Below are 14,107 nucleotides of genomic sequence, written 5' to 3' on the forward strand. Positions count from 1 at the left end.
CATCCCGCACAGACCGCCATCACTTCATCCAGCCAGGACTCGTCTCTGCAGGAAATAACAGTTATCACGAGTTCCACTTGCAGAACACGTTACTTAATTTTCCCAACTTCTACATTACATCACATGAAGAAGGCGACATAGTGTCACTCTCACAGTAATAGGACCGCCCCTCCATTTAAAACAGTATACTCAAAAAATAAAATAAATACATCACTGCAGTAATAATATCCCTTAATTAGCCCCTATGGTAATAATATTCGCCATCCTGGCCCCCGTGTGTCTCATTCCTGGCGTCAGCCATATATTCTCCCATCCTGCCCTAATGAGTATCTATCCTGCCCCATATGATCTTCCCATCCTGCCCCATCTGTCTCCATCGTATTCATCCTGCCCCATGATCCTGCCCCATCTGTCTCCAATCCTGCCTCCAGTGTCTCCAGTCATGACGCCATGTCTGTCATCCTGCCCCGTGTCTCCATTCTGCCCCAGTGTCCAGCATTCTGCCCCAGTGTCCAGCATTCTGCCCCAGTGTCCAGCATTCTGCCCCAGTGTCCAGCGTTCTGCCCCAGTGTCCAGCGTTCTGCCCCAGTGTCCAGCGTTCTGCCCCAGTGTCCAGCGTTCTGCCCCAGTGTCCAGCGTTCTGCCCCAGTGTCCAGCGTTCTGCCCCAGTGTCCAGCGTTCTGCCCCTGTGTCCAGCTTTCTGCCCCTGTGTCCAGCTTTCTGCCCGTGTCCAGCGTTCTGCCCCTGTGTCCAGCTTTCTGCCCCCCTGTGTCCAGCGTTCTGCCCCCCTGTGTCCAGCGTTCTGCCCCCCTGTGTCCAGCGTTCTGCCCCCCTGTGTCCAGCGTTCTGCCCCCCTGTGTCCAGCGTTCTGCCCCCCTGTGTCCAGCGTTCTGCCCCCCTGTGTCCAGCGTTCTGCCCCCCTGTGTCCAGCGTTCTGCCCCCCTGTGTCCAGCGTTCTGCCCCCCTGTGTCCAGCGTTCTGCCCCCCTGTGTCCAGCGTTCTGCCCCCCTGTGTCCAGCGTTCTGCCCCCCTGTGTCCAGCGTTCTGCCCCCCTGTGTCCAGCGTTCTGCCCCCCTGTGTCCAGCGTTCTGCCCCCCTGTGTCCAGCGTACTGCCCCCCTGTGTCCAGCGTTCTGCCCCCCTGTGTCCAGCGTTCTGCCCCCCTGTGTCCAGCGTTCTGCCCCCCTGTGTCCAGCGTTCTGCCCCCCTGTGTCCAGCGTTCTGCCCCCCTGTGTCCAGCGTTCTGCCCCCCTGTGTCCAGCGTTCTGCCCCCCTGTGTCCAGCGTTCTGCCCCCCTGTGTCCAGCGTTCTGCCCCCCTGTGTCCAGCGTTCTGCCCCCCTGTGTCCAGCGTTCTGCCCCCCTGTGTCCAGCGTTCTGCCCCCCTGTGTCCAGCGTTCTGCCCCCCTGTGTCCAGCGTTCTGCCCCCCTGTGTCCAGCGTTCTGCCCCCCTGTGTCCAGCGTTCTGCCCCCCTGTGTCCAGCGTTCTGCCCCCCTGTGTCCAGCGTTCTGCCCCCCTGTGTCCAGCGTTCTGCCCCCCTGTGTCCAGCGTTCTGCCCCCCTGTGTCCAGCGTTCTGCCCCCCTGTGTCCAGCGTTCTGCCCCCCTGTGTCCAGCGTTCTGCCCCCCTGTGTCCAGCGTTCTGCCCCCCTGTGTCCAGCGTTCTGCCCCCCTGTGTCCAGCGTTCTGCCCCCCTGTGTCCAGCGTTCTGCCCCCCTGTGTCCAGCGTTCTGCCCCCCTGTGTCCAGCGTTCTGCCCCCCTGTGTCCAGCGTTCTGCCCCCCTGTGTCCAGCGTTCTGCCCCCCTGTGTCCAGCGTTCTGCCCCCCTGTGTCCAGCGTTCTGCCCCCCTGTGTCCAGCGTTCTGCCCCCCTGTGTCCAGCGTTCTGCCCCCCTGTGTCCAGCGTTCTGCCCCCCTGTGTCCAGCGTTCTGCCCCCCTGTGTCCAGCGTTCTGCCCCCCTGTGTCCAGCGTTCTGCCCCCCTGTGTCCAGCGTTCTGCCCCCCTGTGTCCAGCGTTCTGCCCCCCTGTGTCCAGCGTTCTGCCCCCCTGTGTCCAGCGTTCTGCCCCCCTGTGTCCAGCGTTCTGCCCCCCTGTGTCCAGCGTTCTGCCCCCCTGTGTCCAGCGTTCTGCCCCCCTGTGTCCAGCGTTCTGCCCCCCTGTGTCCAGCGTTCTGCCCCCCTGTGTCCAGCGTTCTGCCCCCCTGTGTCCAGCGTTCTGCCCCCCTGTGTCCAGCGTTCTGCCCCCCTGTGTCCAGCGTTCTGCCCCCCTGTGTCCAGCGTTCTGCCCCCCTGTGTCCAGCGTTCTGCCCCCCTGTGTCCAGCGTTCTGCCCCCCTGTGTCCAGCGTTCTGCCCCCCTGTGTCCAGCGTTCTGCCCCCCTGTGTCCAGCGTTCTGCCCCCCTGTGTCCAGCGTTCTGCCCCCCTGTGTCCAGCGTTCTGCCCCCCTGTGTCCAGCGTTCTGCCCCCCTGTGTCCAGCGTTCTGCCCCCCTGTGTCCAGCGTTCTGCCCCCCTGTGTCCAGCGTTCTGCCCCCCTGTGTCCAGCGTTCTGCCCCCCTGTGTCCAGCGTTCTGCCCCCCTGTGTCCAGCGTTCTGCCCCCCTGTGTCCAGCGTTCTGCCCCCCTGTGTCCAGCGTTCTGCCCCCCTGTGTCCAGCGTTCTGCCCCCCTGTGTCCAGCGTTCTGCCCCCCTGTGTCCAGCGTTCTGCCCCCCTGTGTCCAGCGTTCTGCCCCCCTGTGTCCAGCGTTCTGCCCCCCTGTGTCCAGCGTTCTGCCCCCCTGTGTCCAGCGTTCTGCCCCCCTGTGTCCAGCGTTCTGCCCCCCTGTGTCCAGCGTTCTGCCCCCCTGTGTCCAGCGTTCTGCCCCCCTGTGTCCAGCGTTCTGCCCCCCTGTGTCCAGCGTTCTGCCCCCCTGTGTCCAGCGTTCTGCCCCCCTGTGTCCAGCGTTCTGCCCCCCTGTGTCCAGCGTTCTGCCCCCCTGTGTCCAGCGTTCTGCCCCCCTGTGTCCAGCGTTCTGCCCCCCTGTGTCCAGCGTTCTGCCCCCCTGTGTCCAGCGTTCTGCCCCCCTGTGTCCAGCGTTCTGCCCCCCTGTGTCCAGCGTTCTGCCCCCCTGTGTCCAGCGTTCTGCCCCCCTGTGTCCAGCGTTCTGCCCCCCTGTGTCCAGCGTTCTGCCCCCCTGTGTCCAGCGTTCTGCCCCCCTGTGTCCAGCGTTCTGCCCCCCTGTGTCCAGCGTTCTGCCCCCCTGTGTCCAGCGTTCTGCCCCCCTGTGTCCAGCGTTCTGCCCCCCTGTGTCCAGCGTTCTGCCCCCCTGTGTCCAGCGTTCTGCCCCCCTGTGTCCAGCGTTCTGCCCCCCTGTGTCCAGCGTTCTGCCCCCCTGTGTCCAGCGTTCTGCCCCCCTGTGTCCAGCGTTCTGCCCCCCTGTGTCCAGCGTTCTGCCCCCCTGTGTCCAGCGTTCTGCCCCCCTGTGTCCAGCGTTCTGCCCCCCTGTGTCCAGCGTTCTGCCCCCCTGTGTCCAGCGTTCTGCCCCCCTGTGTCCAGCGTTCTGCCCCCCTGTGTCCAGCGTTCTGCCCCCCTGTGTCCAGCGTTCTGCCCCCCTGTGTCCAGCGTTCTGCCCCCCTGTGTCCAGCGTTCTGCCCCCCTGTGTCCAGCGTTCTGCCCCCCTGTGTCCAGCGTTCTGCCCCCCTGTGTCCAGCGTTCTGCCCCCCTGTGTCCAGCGTTCTGCCCCCCTGTGTCCAGCGTTCTGCCCCCCTGTGTCCAGCGTTCTGCCCCCCTGTGTCCAGCGTTCTGCCCCCCTGTGTCCAGCGTTCTGCCCCCCTGTGTCCAGCGTTCTGCCCCCCTGTGTCCAGCGTTCTGCCCCCCTGTGTCCAGCGTTCTGCCCCCCTGTGTCCAGCGTTCTGCCCCCCTGTGTCCAGCGTTCTGCCCCCCTGTGTCCAGCGTTCTGCCCCCCTGTGTCCAGCGTTCTGCCCCCCTGTGTCCAGCGTTCTGCCCCCCTGTGTCCAGCGTTCTGCCCCCCTGTGTCCAGCGTTCTGCCCCCCTGTGTCCAGCGTTCTGCCCCCCTGTGTCCAGCGTTCTGCCCCCCTGTGTCCAGCGTTCTGCCCCCCTGTGTCCAGCGTTCTGCCCCCCTGTGTCCAGCGTTCTGCCCCCCTGTGTCCAGCGTTCTGCCCCCCTGTGTCCAGCGTTCTGCCCCCCTGTGTCCAGCGTTCTGCCCCCCTGTGTCCAGCGTTCTGCCCCCCTGTGTCCAGCGTTCTGCCCCCCTGTGTCCAGCGTTCTGCCCCCCTGTGTCCAGCGTTCTGCCCCCCTGTGTCCAGCGTTCTGCCCCCCTGTGTCCAGCGTTCTGCCCCCCTGTGTCCAGCGTTCTGCCCCCCTGTGTCCAGCGTTCTGCCCCCCTGTGTCCAGCGTTCTGCCCCCCTGTGTCCAGCGTTCTGCCCCCCTGTGTCCAGCGTTCTGCCCCCCTGTGTCCAGCGTTCTGCCCCCCTGTGTCCAGCGTTCTGCCCCCCTGTGTCCAGCGTTCTGCCCCCCTGTGTCCAGCGTTCTGCCCCCCTGTGTCCAGCGTTCTGCCCCCCTGTGTCCAGCGTTCTGCCCCCCTGTGTCCAGCGTTCTGCCCCCCTGTGTCCAGCGTTCTGCCCCCCTGTGTCCAGCGTTCTGCCCCCCTGTGTCCAGCGTTCTGCCCCCCTGTGTCCAGCGTTCTGCCCCCCTGTGTCCAGCGTTCTGCCCCCCTGTGTCCAGCGTTCTGCCCCCCTGTGTCCAGCGTTCTGCCCCCCTGTGTCCAGCGTTCTGCCCCCCTGTGTCCAGCGTTCTGCCCCCCTGTGTCCAGCGTTCTGCCCCCCTGTGTCCAGCGTTCTGCCCCCCTGTGTCCAGCGTTCTGCCCCCCTGTGTCCAGCGTTCTGCCCCCCTGTGTCCAGCGTTCTGCCCCCCTGTGTCCAGCGTTCTGCCCCCCTGTGTCCAGCGTTCTGCCCCCCTGTGTCCAGCGTTCTGCCCCCCTGTGTCCAGCGTTCTGCCCCCCTGTGTCCAGCGTTCTGCCCCCCTGTGTCCAGCGTTCTGCCCCCCTGTGTCCAGCGTTCTGCCCCCCTGTGTCCAGCGTTCTGCCCCCCTGTGTCCAGCGTTCTGCCCCCCTGTGTCCAGCGTTCTGCCCCCCTGTGTCCAGCGTTCTGCCCCCCTGTGTCCAGCGTTCTGCCCCCCTGTGTCCAGCGTTCTGCCCCCCTGTGTCCAGCGTTCTGCCCCCCTGTGTCCAGCGTTCTGCCCCCCTGTGTCCAGCGTTCTGCCCCCCTGTGTCCAGCGTTCTGCCCCCCTGTGTCCAGCGTTCTGCCCCCCTGTGTCCAGCGTTCTGCCCCCCTGTGTCCAGCGTTCTGCCCCCCTGTGTCCAGCGTTCTGCCCCCCTGTGTCCAGCGTTCTGCCCCCCTGTGTCCAGCGTTCTGCCCCCCTGTGTCCAGCGTTCTGCCCCCCTGTGTCCAGCGTTCTGCCCCCCTGTGTCCAGCGTTCTGCCCCCCTGTGTCCAGCGTTCTGCCCCCCTGTGTCCAGCGTTCTGCCCCCCTGTGTCCAGCGTTCTGCCCCCCTGTGTCCAGCGTTCTGCCCCCCTGTGTCCAGCGTTCTGCCCCCCTGTGTCCAGCGTTCTGCCCCCCTGTGTCCAGCGTTCTGCCCCCCTGTGTCCAGCGTTCTGCCCCCCTGTGTCCAGCGTTCTGCCCCCCTGTGTCCAGCGTTCTGCCCCCCTGTGTCCAGCGTTCTGCCCCCCTGTGTCCAGCGTTCTGCCCCCCTGTGTCCAGCGTTCTGCCCCCCTGTGTCCAGCGTTCTGCCCCCCTGTGTCCAGCGTTCTGCCCCCCTGTGTCCAGCGTTCTGCCCCCCTGTGTCCAGCGTTCTGCCCCCCTGTGTCCAGCGTTCTGCCCCCCTGTGTCCAGCGTTCTGCCCCCCTGTGTCCAGCGTTCTGCCCCCCTGTGTCCAGCGTTCTGCCCCCCTGTGTCCAGCGTTCTGCCCCCCTGTGTCCAGCGTTCTGCCCCCCTGTGTCCAGCGTTCTGCCCCCCTGTGTCCAGCGTTCTGCCCCCCTGTGTCCAGCGTTCTGCCCCCCTGTGTCCAGCGTTCTGCCCCCCTGTGTCCAGCGTTCTGCCCCCCTGTGTCCAGCGTTCTGCCCCCCTGTGTCCAGCGTTCTGCCCCCCTGTGTCCAGCGTTCTGCCCCCCTGTGTCCAGCGTTCTGCCCCCCTGTGTCCAGCGTTCTGCCCCCCTGTGTCCAGCGTTCTGCCCCCCTGTGTCCAGCGTTCTGCCCCCCTGTGTCCAGCGTTCTGCCCCCCTGTGTCCAGCGTTCTGCCCCCCTGTGTCCAGCGTTCTGCCCCCCTGTGTCCAGCGTTCTGCCCCCCTGTGTCCAGCGTTCTGCCCCCCTGTGTCCAGCGTTCTGCCCCCCTGTGTCCAGCGTTCTGCCCCCCTGTGTCCAGCGTTCTGCCCCCCTGTGTCCAGCGTTCTGCCCCCCTGTGTCCAGCGTTCTGCCCCCCTGTGTCCAGCGTTCTGCCCCCCTGTGTCCAGCGTTCTGCCCCCCTGTGTCCAGCGTTCTGCCCCCCTGTGTCCAGCGTTCTGCCCCCCTGTGTCCAGCGTTCTGCCCCCCTGTGTCCAGCGTTCTGCCCCCCTGTGTCCAGCGTTCTGCCCCCCTGTGTCCAGCGTTCTGCCCCCCTGTGTCCAGCGTTCTGCCCCCCTGTGTCCAGCGTTCTGCCCCCCTGTGTCCAGCGTTCTGCCCCCCTGTGTCCAGCGTTCTGCCCCCCTGTGTCCAGCGTTCTGCCCCCCTGTGTCCAGCGTTCTGCCCCCCTGTGTCCAGCGTTCTGCCCCCCTGTGTCCAGCGTTCTGCCCCCCTGTGTCCAGCGTTCTGCCCCCCTGTGTCCAGCGTTCTGCCCCCCTGTGTCCAGCGTTCTGCCCCCCTGTGTCCAGCGTTCTGCCCCCCTGTGTCCAGCGTTCTGCCCCCCTGTGTCCAGCGTTCTGCCCCCCTGTGTCCAGCGTTCTGCCCCCCTGTGTCCAGCGTTCTGCCCCCCTGTGTCCAGCGTTCTGCCCCCCTGTGTCCAGCGTTCTGCCCCCCTGTGTCCAGCGTTCTGCCCCCCTGTGTCCAGCGTTCTGCCCCCCTGTGTCCAGCGTTCTGCCCCCCTGTGTCCAGCGTTCTGCCCCCCTGTGTCCAGCGTTCTGCCCCCCTGTGTCCAGCGTTCTGCCCCCCTGTGTCCAGCGTTCTGCCCCCCTGTGTCCAGCGTTCTGCCCCCCTGTGTCCAGCGTTCTGCCCCCCTGTGTCCAGCGTTCTGCCCCCCTGTGTCCAGCGTTCTGCCCCCCTGTGTCCAGCGTTCTGCCCCCCTGTGTCCAGCGTTCTGCCCCCCTGTGTCCAGCGTTCTGCCCCCCTGTGTCCAGCGTTCTGCCCCCCTGTGTCCAGCGTTCTGCCCCCCTGTGTCCAGCGTTCTGCCCCCCTGTGTCCAGCGTTCTGCCCCCCTGTGTCCAGCGTTCTGCCCCCCTGTGTCCAGCGTTCTGCCCCCCTGTGTCCAGCGTTCTGCCCCCCTGTGTCCAGCGTTCTGCCCCCCTGTGTCCAGCGTTCTGCCCCCCTGTGTCCAGCGTTCTGCCCCCCTGTGTCCAGCGTTCTGCCCCCCTGTGTCCAGCGTTCTGCCCCCCTGTGTCCAGCGTTCTGCCCCCCTGTGTCCAGCGTTCTGCCCCCCTGTGTCCAGCGTTCTGCCCCCCTGTGTCCAGCGTTCTGCCCCCCTGTGTCCAGCGTTCTGCCCCCCTGTGTCCAGCGTTCTGCCCCCCTGTGTCCAGCGTTCTGCCCCCCTGTGTCCAGCGTTCTGCCCCCCTGTGTCCAGCGTTCTGCCCCCCTGTGTCCAGCGTTCTGCCCCCCTGTGTCCAGCGTTCTGCCCCCCTGTGTCCAGCGTTCTGCCCCCCTGTGTCCAGCGTTCTGCCCCCCTGTGTCCAGCGTTCTGCCCCCCTGTGTCCAGCGTTCTGCCCCCCTGTGTCCAGCGTTCTGCCCCCCTGTGTCCAGCGTTCTGCCCCCCTGTGTCCAGCGTTCTGCCCCCCTGTGTCCAGCGTTCTGCCCCCCTGTGTCCAGCGTTCTGCCCCCCTGTGTCCAGCGTTCTGCCCCCCTGTGTCCAGCGTTCTGCCCCCCTGTGTCCAGCGTTCTGCCCCCCTGTGTCCAGCGTTCTGCCCCCCTGTGTCCAGCGTTCTGCCCCCCTGTGTCCAGCGTTCTGCCCCCCTGTGTCCAGCGTTCTGCCCCCCTGTGTCCAGCGTTCTGCCCCCCTGTGTCCAGCGTTCTGCCCCCCTGTGTCCAGCGTTCTGCCCCCCTGTGTCCAGCGTTCTGCCCCCCTGTGTCCAGCGTTCTGCCCCCCTGTGTCCAGCGTTCTGCCCCCCTGTGTCCAGCGTTCTGCCCCCCTGTGTCCAGCGTTCTGCCCCCCTGTGTCCAGCGTTCTGCCCCCCTGTGTCCAGCGTTCTGCCCCCCTGTGTCCAGCGTTCTGCCCCCCTGTGTCCAGCGTTCTGCCCCCCTGTGTCCAGCGTTCTGCCCCCCTGTGTCCAGCGTTCTGCCCCCCTGTGTCCAGCGTTCTGCCCCCCTGTGTCCAGCGTTCTGCCCCCCTGTGTCCAGCGTTCTGCCCCCCTGTGTCCAGCGTTCTGCCCCCCTGTGTCCAGCGTTCTGCCCCCCTGTGTCCAGCGTTCTGCCCCCCTGTGTCCAGCGTTCTGCCCCCCTGTGTCCAGCGTTCTGCCCCCCTGTGTCCAGCGTTCTGCCCCCCTGTGTCCAGCGTTCTGCCCCCCTGTGTCCAGCGTTCTGCCCCCCTGTGTCCAGCGTTCTGCCCCCCTGTGTCCAGCGTTCTGCCCCCCTGTGTCCAGCGTTCTGCCCCCCTGTGTCCAGCGTTCTGCCCCCCTGTGTCCAGCGTTCTGCCCCCCTGTGTCCAGCGTTCTGCCCCCCTGTGTCCAGCGTTCTGCCCCCCTGTGTCCAGCGTTCTGCCCCCCTGTGTCCAGCGTTCTGCCCCCCTGTGTCCAGCGTTCTGCCCCCCTGTGTCCAGCGTTCTGCCCCCCTGTGTCCAGCGTTCTGCCCCCCTGTGTCCAGCGTTCTGCCCCCCTGTGTCCAGCGTTCTGCCCCCCTGTGTCCAGCGTTCTGCCCCCCTGTGTCCAGCGTTCTGCCCCCCTGTGTCCAGCGTTCTGCCCCCCTGTGTCCAGCGTTCTGCCCCCCTGTGTCCAGCGTTCTGCCCCCCTGTGTCCAGCGTTCTGCCCCCCTGTGTCCAGCGTTCTGCCCCCCTGTGTCCAGCGTTCTGCCCCCCTGTGTCCAGCGTTCTGCCCCCCTGTGTCCAGCGTTCTGCCCCCCTGTGTCCAGCGTTCTGCCCCCCTGTGTCCAGCGTTCTGCCCCCCTGTGTCCAGCGTTCTGCCCCCCTGTGTCCAGCGTTCTGCCCCCCTGTGTCCAGCGTTCTGCCCCCCTGTGTCCAGCGTTCTGCCCCCCTGTGTCCAGCGTTCTGCCCCCCTGTGTCCAGCGTTCTGCCCCCCTGTGTCCAGCGTTCTGCCCCCCTGTGTCCAGCGTTCTGCCCCCCTGTGTCCAGCGTTCTGCCCCCCTGTGTCCAGCGTTCTGCCCCCCTGTGTCCAGCGTTCTGCCCCCCTGTGTCCAGCGTTCTGCCCCCCTGTGTCCAGCGTTCTGCCCCCCTGTGTCCAGCGTTCTGCCCCCCTGTGTCCAGCGTTCTGCCCCCCTGTGTCCAGCGTTCTGCCCCCCTGTGTCCAGCGTTCTGCCCCCCTGTGTCCAGCGTTCTGCCCCCCTGTGTCCAGCGTTCTGCCCCCCTGTGTCCAGCGTTCTGCCCCCCTGTGTCCAGCGTTCTGCCCCCCTGTGTCCAGCGTTCTGCCCCCCTGTGTCCAGCGTTCTGCCCCCCTGTGTCCAGCGTTCTGCCCCCCTGTGTCCAGCGTTCTGCCCCCCTGTGTCCAGCGTTCTGCCCCCCTGTGTCCAGCGTTCTGCCCCCCTGTGTCCAGCGTTCTGCCCCCCTGTGTCCAGCGTTCTGCCCCCCTGTGTCCAGCGTTCTGCCCCCCTGTGTCCAGCGTTCTGCCCCCCTGTGTCCAGCGTTCTGCCCCCCTGTGTCCAGCGTTCTGCCCCCCTGTGTCCAGCGTTCTGCCCCCCTGTGTCCAGCGTTCTGCCCCCCTGTGTCCAGCGTTCTGCCCCCCTGTGTCCAGCGTTCTGCCCCCCTGTGTCCAGCGTTCTGCCCCCCTGTGTCCAGCGTTCTGCCCCCCTGTGTCCAGCGTTCTGCCCCCCTGTGTCCAGCGTTCTGCCCCCCTGTGTCCAGCGTTCTGCCCCCCTGTGTCCAGCGTTCTGCCCCCCTGTGTCCAGCGTTCTGCCCCCCTGTGTCCAGCGTTCTGCCCCCCTGTGTCCAGCGTTCTGCCCCCCTGTGTCCAGCGTTCTGCCCCCCTGTGTCCAGCGTTCTGCCCCCCTGTGTCCAGCGTTCTGCCCCCCTGTGTCCAGCGTTCTGCCCCCCTGTGTCCAGCGTTCTGCCCCCCTGTGTCCAGCGTTCTGCCCCCCTGTGTCCAGCGTTCTGCCCCCCTGTGTCCAGCGTTCTGCCCCCCTGTGTCCAGCGTTCTGCCCCCCTGTGTCCAGCGTTCTGCCCCCCTGTGTCCAGCGTTCTGCCCCCCTGTGTCCAGCGTTCTGCCCCCCTGTGTCCAGCGTTCTGCCCCCCTGTGTCCAGCGTTCTGCCCCCCTGTGTCCAGCGTTCTGCCCCCCTGTGTCCAGCGTTCTGCCCCCCTGTGTCCAGCGTTCTGCCCCCCTGTGTCCAGCGTTCTGCCCCCCTGTGTCCAGCGTTCTGCCCCCCTGTGTCCAGCGTTCTGCCCCCCTGTGTCCAGCGTTCTGCCCCCCTGTGTCCAGCGTTCTGCCCCCCTGTGTCCAGCGTTCTGCCCCCCTGTGTCCAGCGTTCTGCCCCCCTGTGTCCAGCGTTCTGCCCCCCTGTGTCCAGCGTTCTGCCCCCCTGTGTCCAGCGTTCTGCCCCCCTGTGTCCAGCGTTCTGCCCCCCTGTGTCCAGCGTTCTGCCCTGCCCCCCCCCGATCGCCGCTCTCAATAATAAAAAAAAAAAAAAAAAAACAAGTTCTTCTTACCTGACCGCGATCCTGCTCTATCTGCTTATCGGTGGGGGCGGCCATCTTCCTGAGGCCGCGCGTGCGCAGGTGGAGTGCTCTGCTGCCCGGGGCTTCAGGAAAATGGCCGCGGGATGCCGCGCATGCGCAGATGGAGATCGCGGCGGCCATTTTTCTGAAGCCGAGATGCGAACAGGTAAATTCTGCGCCGCCGGCGACCCGCCCCCCGTATTGTGCCGCCCCCCCCGCATTGTGCCGCCCGGGGCGGCCCGCCCCCCCCTTCCTACGCCACTGCCAGGGGGGGCCCGATGACCGGGGGCGTGGTAACCGGAACGCTGGCAGATGGAAATTTTAGAAAACGGCTGCCCCGTACCGGGTGGTACCGGCTGAATCCCACCCCTGGGTACAGTCATCCTGTCCCCTTTGTAGAAAAGTATCACCAAAGTGTTTCCCCCAACATGCTTCATGGTTAGGACGGTGTTCCTGAGGTTGTACTCATTCGTCTTCTGCCAAACACGGTAAGGGGAGTCGATACCAAAAAGTTGTATTTCGATCTCATCGGACCACATGACCTTCTCCCATGCTTTCTCTGGATCATCCAGATGGTCATTGGTGAACTTAAAACAGGCCTGGACATGTGCAGTCGTGAGCAGGGGAACCTTGCGTGTCCTGCAGGATTTTAATCCATGACTCTGTAATTTGTTGCGAATGGTAATGTTTGAGACTGTGGTTCCAGCTCTCTTCAGGACACTGACCAGGTCCTCCAGTGTAGTTCTGGGCTGACTCCTGACCTTTTTCAGAATCATCCTTACCCACGAGGCAAGATATTGCATGGAGCCCCAGACCGAGGAAGATTGACAGTCATCTTGTTTCTTCCATTTTCTAATAATTGTGCCAACAGTTGTCTTCTCACCAAGCTGCTTGCCTATTGTCCTGTAGCCCATCGAAGCCTTGTGCAGGTCTGCAATTTGTCCCTGGTGTCCTTAGATGGCTCTTTGGTCTTGGCCATGGTGGAGAGGTTGGAGTGTAATTGATTGTATGGACAGGTGTCTTTTATACAGATAACAAGTTTGAACATGTGCAATTAATACAGGTAATGAGTGCAGAGTAGGAGGGCTTCTTAAAGTATCAGGTCTGTGAGGGACTTCTTGCTGGCTGGTAGGGGATCAAATATTTATTTTATGCAATAAAATGCAATTTATTTATTTAAAAAAAAATCATAGTGTGATTTCTGTTTTTTTGTATTTAGATTCTGTTTCTCACAGCTGAAGTGTACCTACGATAAAAATTACAGACCTCTCCATTCTTTGTAGGTGGGATAAACGTGCAAAATTGGCAATGTATCAAATACTTTTCCACACTGTATATACGGAGCATGTAGGAAACTGGTGTATGGAGTGTCAGGTGATGGCTGTGTGTTACAGCTAAGACCTGCTGTATATATAGTGGAAACCATCAGTAAGTGGATCGGGGATTGGTACAAACCCTTAAAGTAGGTGGTCAGAGTAACATCCACATAAGTGCCGGAATTAATGCTTCCCACGCAGGGGTCAGGAACCTTGGCCCTCCAGCTGTGGGAGAACTACAATTCCCAGCATGCCTCAACTGCTGCAAGTTGCTAGGGCATGCTGGGAGTTGTAGTTTTATAACAGCTGGAGAGCCGAGGTTCCCCACCCCTGCGTGACTAGAGCATTATCCGCAGCCTGACTGCCTCTGCTGACATGTCTTCCTTCCTCTCATATTTTGTGCTGCTTCTACCTGGTCTCCAGGTAGTAGACACTCGTACAGCCAGCCACCCTCCTGATGTGAAAGAAGGCGATTCCTCAGACCAGGCCACCTTCTCCCTGACCTCCATTGTCCAGCTCCAATGCTCATCATCTTCTTGTTGCTTTTTTCTATTAGTTTTCCGCAGTTTGTGCTGCAGTGACCTTTCCATAGGATCACACCTGATGGATTAGACTTTGCTGCCCAACAGCATAGCTTGGCCATCCATGCCCTGACACTTGTTAGCCAGGTGTCCTTTATTGGGCCACTGCATACCAAGAACATCCCTATGACCTATAGGTGTAGAGATGCTCTGAACATTCGTCCATCATAATCCTATCTTGTCAGTTTGGATCATTCTTTTTCCTATTTTCCTGCTTCCAATGTCAAGAACTGTTCACCTGCTGCCTAATATACCGCACCCCTTGACAAGTTGTCATTTGTCCTGAGAATCCGGAGCATTATTAAATTTCCCTGACAGTATCTCTAATGTTATGTCTAATAAATGTGTGTAGTAGTCCTCGTCCTTAAAACTGCACTACTGTGCATGGTGGTGTCATGACGACCTCGCTGCCGCCAGTCATTAAACTCAACGGCTTGTGCTCAGTGATTGGCTGCAGCTGACAAGGCGTCAAAACTGCAGGCTAACAGATACTGAGAGCAGCAGCGATGCTCTTCGCTGGACCCGGGGAGGGTGAGTAATGCTTCGGTTTTTTTGCACTTCATTTACAACTGACTGAGCATTGCCAAAAGTTTTCTGACAGTGGACAACCCTTGATCCATCGTTTATTATATAATATTGTGTGTATTTTTTTTTCTTTTTATATTTTTTAAAATCAGAAAATTACTGGTACTGGAGGAAAAAAAACACATTAAAAGGGTTATCTGTAACTAGCAGATTATACTTCCTATAGAAATCAGATCAGTGGGGGTCCGTCACTAGGCATGATCAGCCATTATCTAGTCTGGTGGCCCCCAGATGTAAAGATACCGCAGCTCGGTCCATTGTTGATGGGCTGCTCCAGGTTCTGCACCTCCTCTCCCATTCACCAGGCTGATTGTACTTGTTTCTAGCTGTTGTCTGCTAAGGTGATGATTGCCACCTAGTGGCCAGTGGAATACATGTCATTTTTGTTTTTATAGTAGTATTCCTGTGCAAAACAAACGTTTGTGTTTTTTGTTGTTGTTTTTTTCCTTTTTCATGTGTTCTTATAACTTTCAAGTGTCAGCCTCGTATTAAAGTACTATTCTAGCATGTGTTAAGCCATACTATTGTGTACAAGACTCCTCCTGTATGGCTACCAGATACGACCACTAGCCTGAATATTT

General features: G+C 62.6%; 1 protein-coding gene across 4 annotated transcripts in view; it reads left to right on the forward strand.

Annotated features, from left to right (window-relative positions):
* The window catches only part of ATP2C1 (ATPase secretory pathway Ca2+ transporting 1), a 291,818-nt gene that overhangs the window by 245,072 nt on the left and 32,639 nt on the right, over nucleotides 1-14,107 (forward strand). The window lies entirely within an intron of this gene.

Source organism: Ranitomeya variabilis, chromosome 6 (genome assembly GCF_051348905.1).
Source record: "Ranitomeya variabilis isolate aRanVar5 chromosome 6, aRanVar5.hap1, whole genome shotgun sequence".
NCBI classification, from domain to species: Eukaryota; Metazoa; Chordata; class Amphibia; order Anura; family Dendrobatidae; genus Ranitomeya; species Ranitomeya variabilis.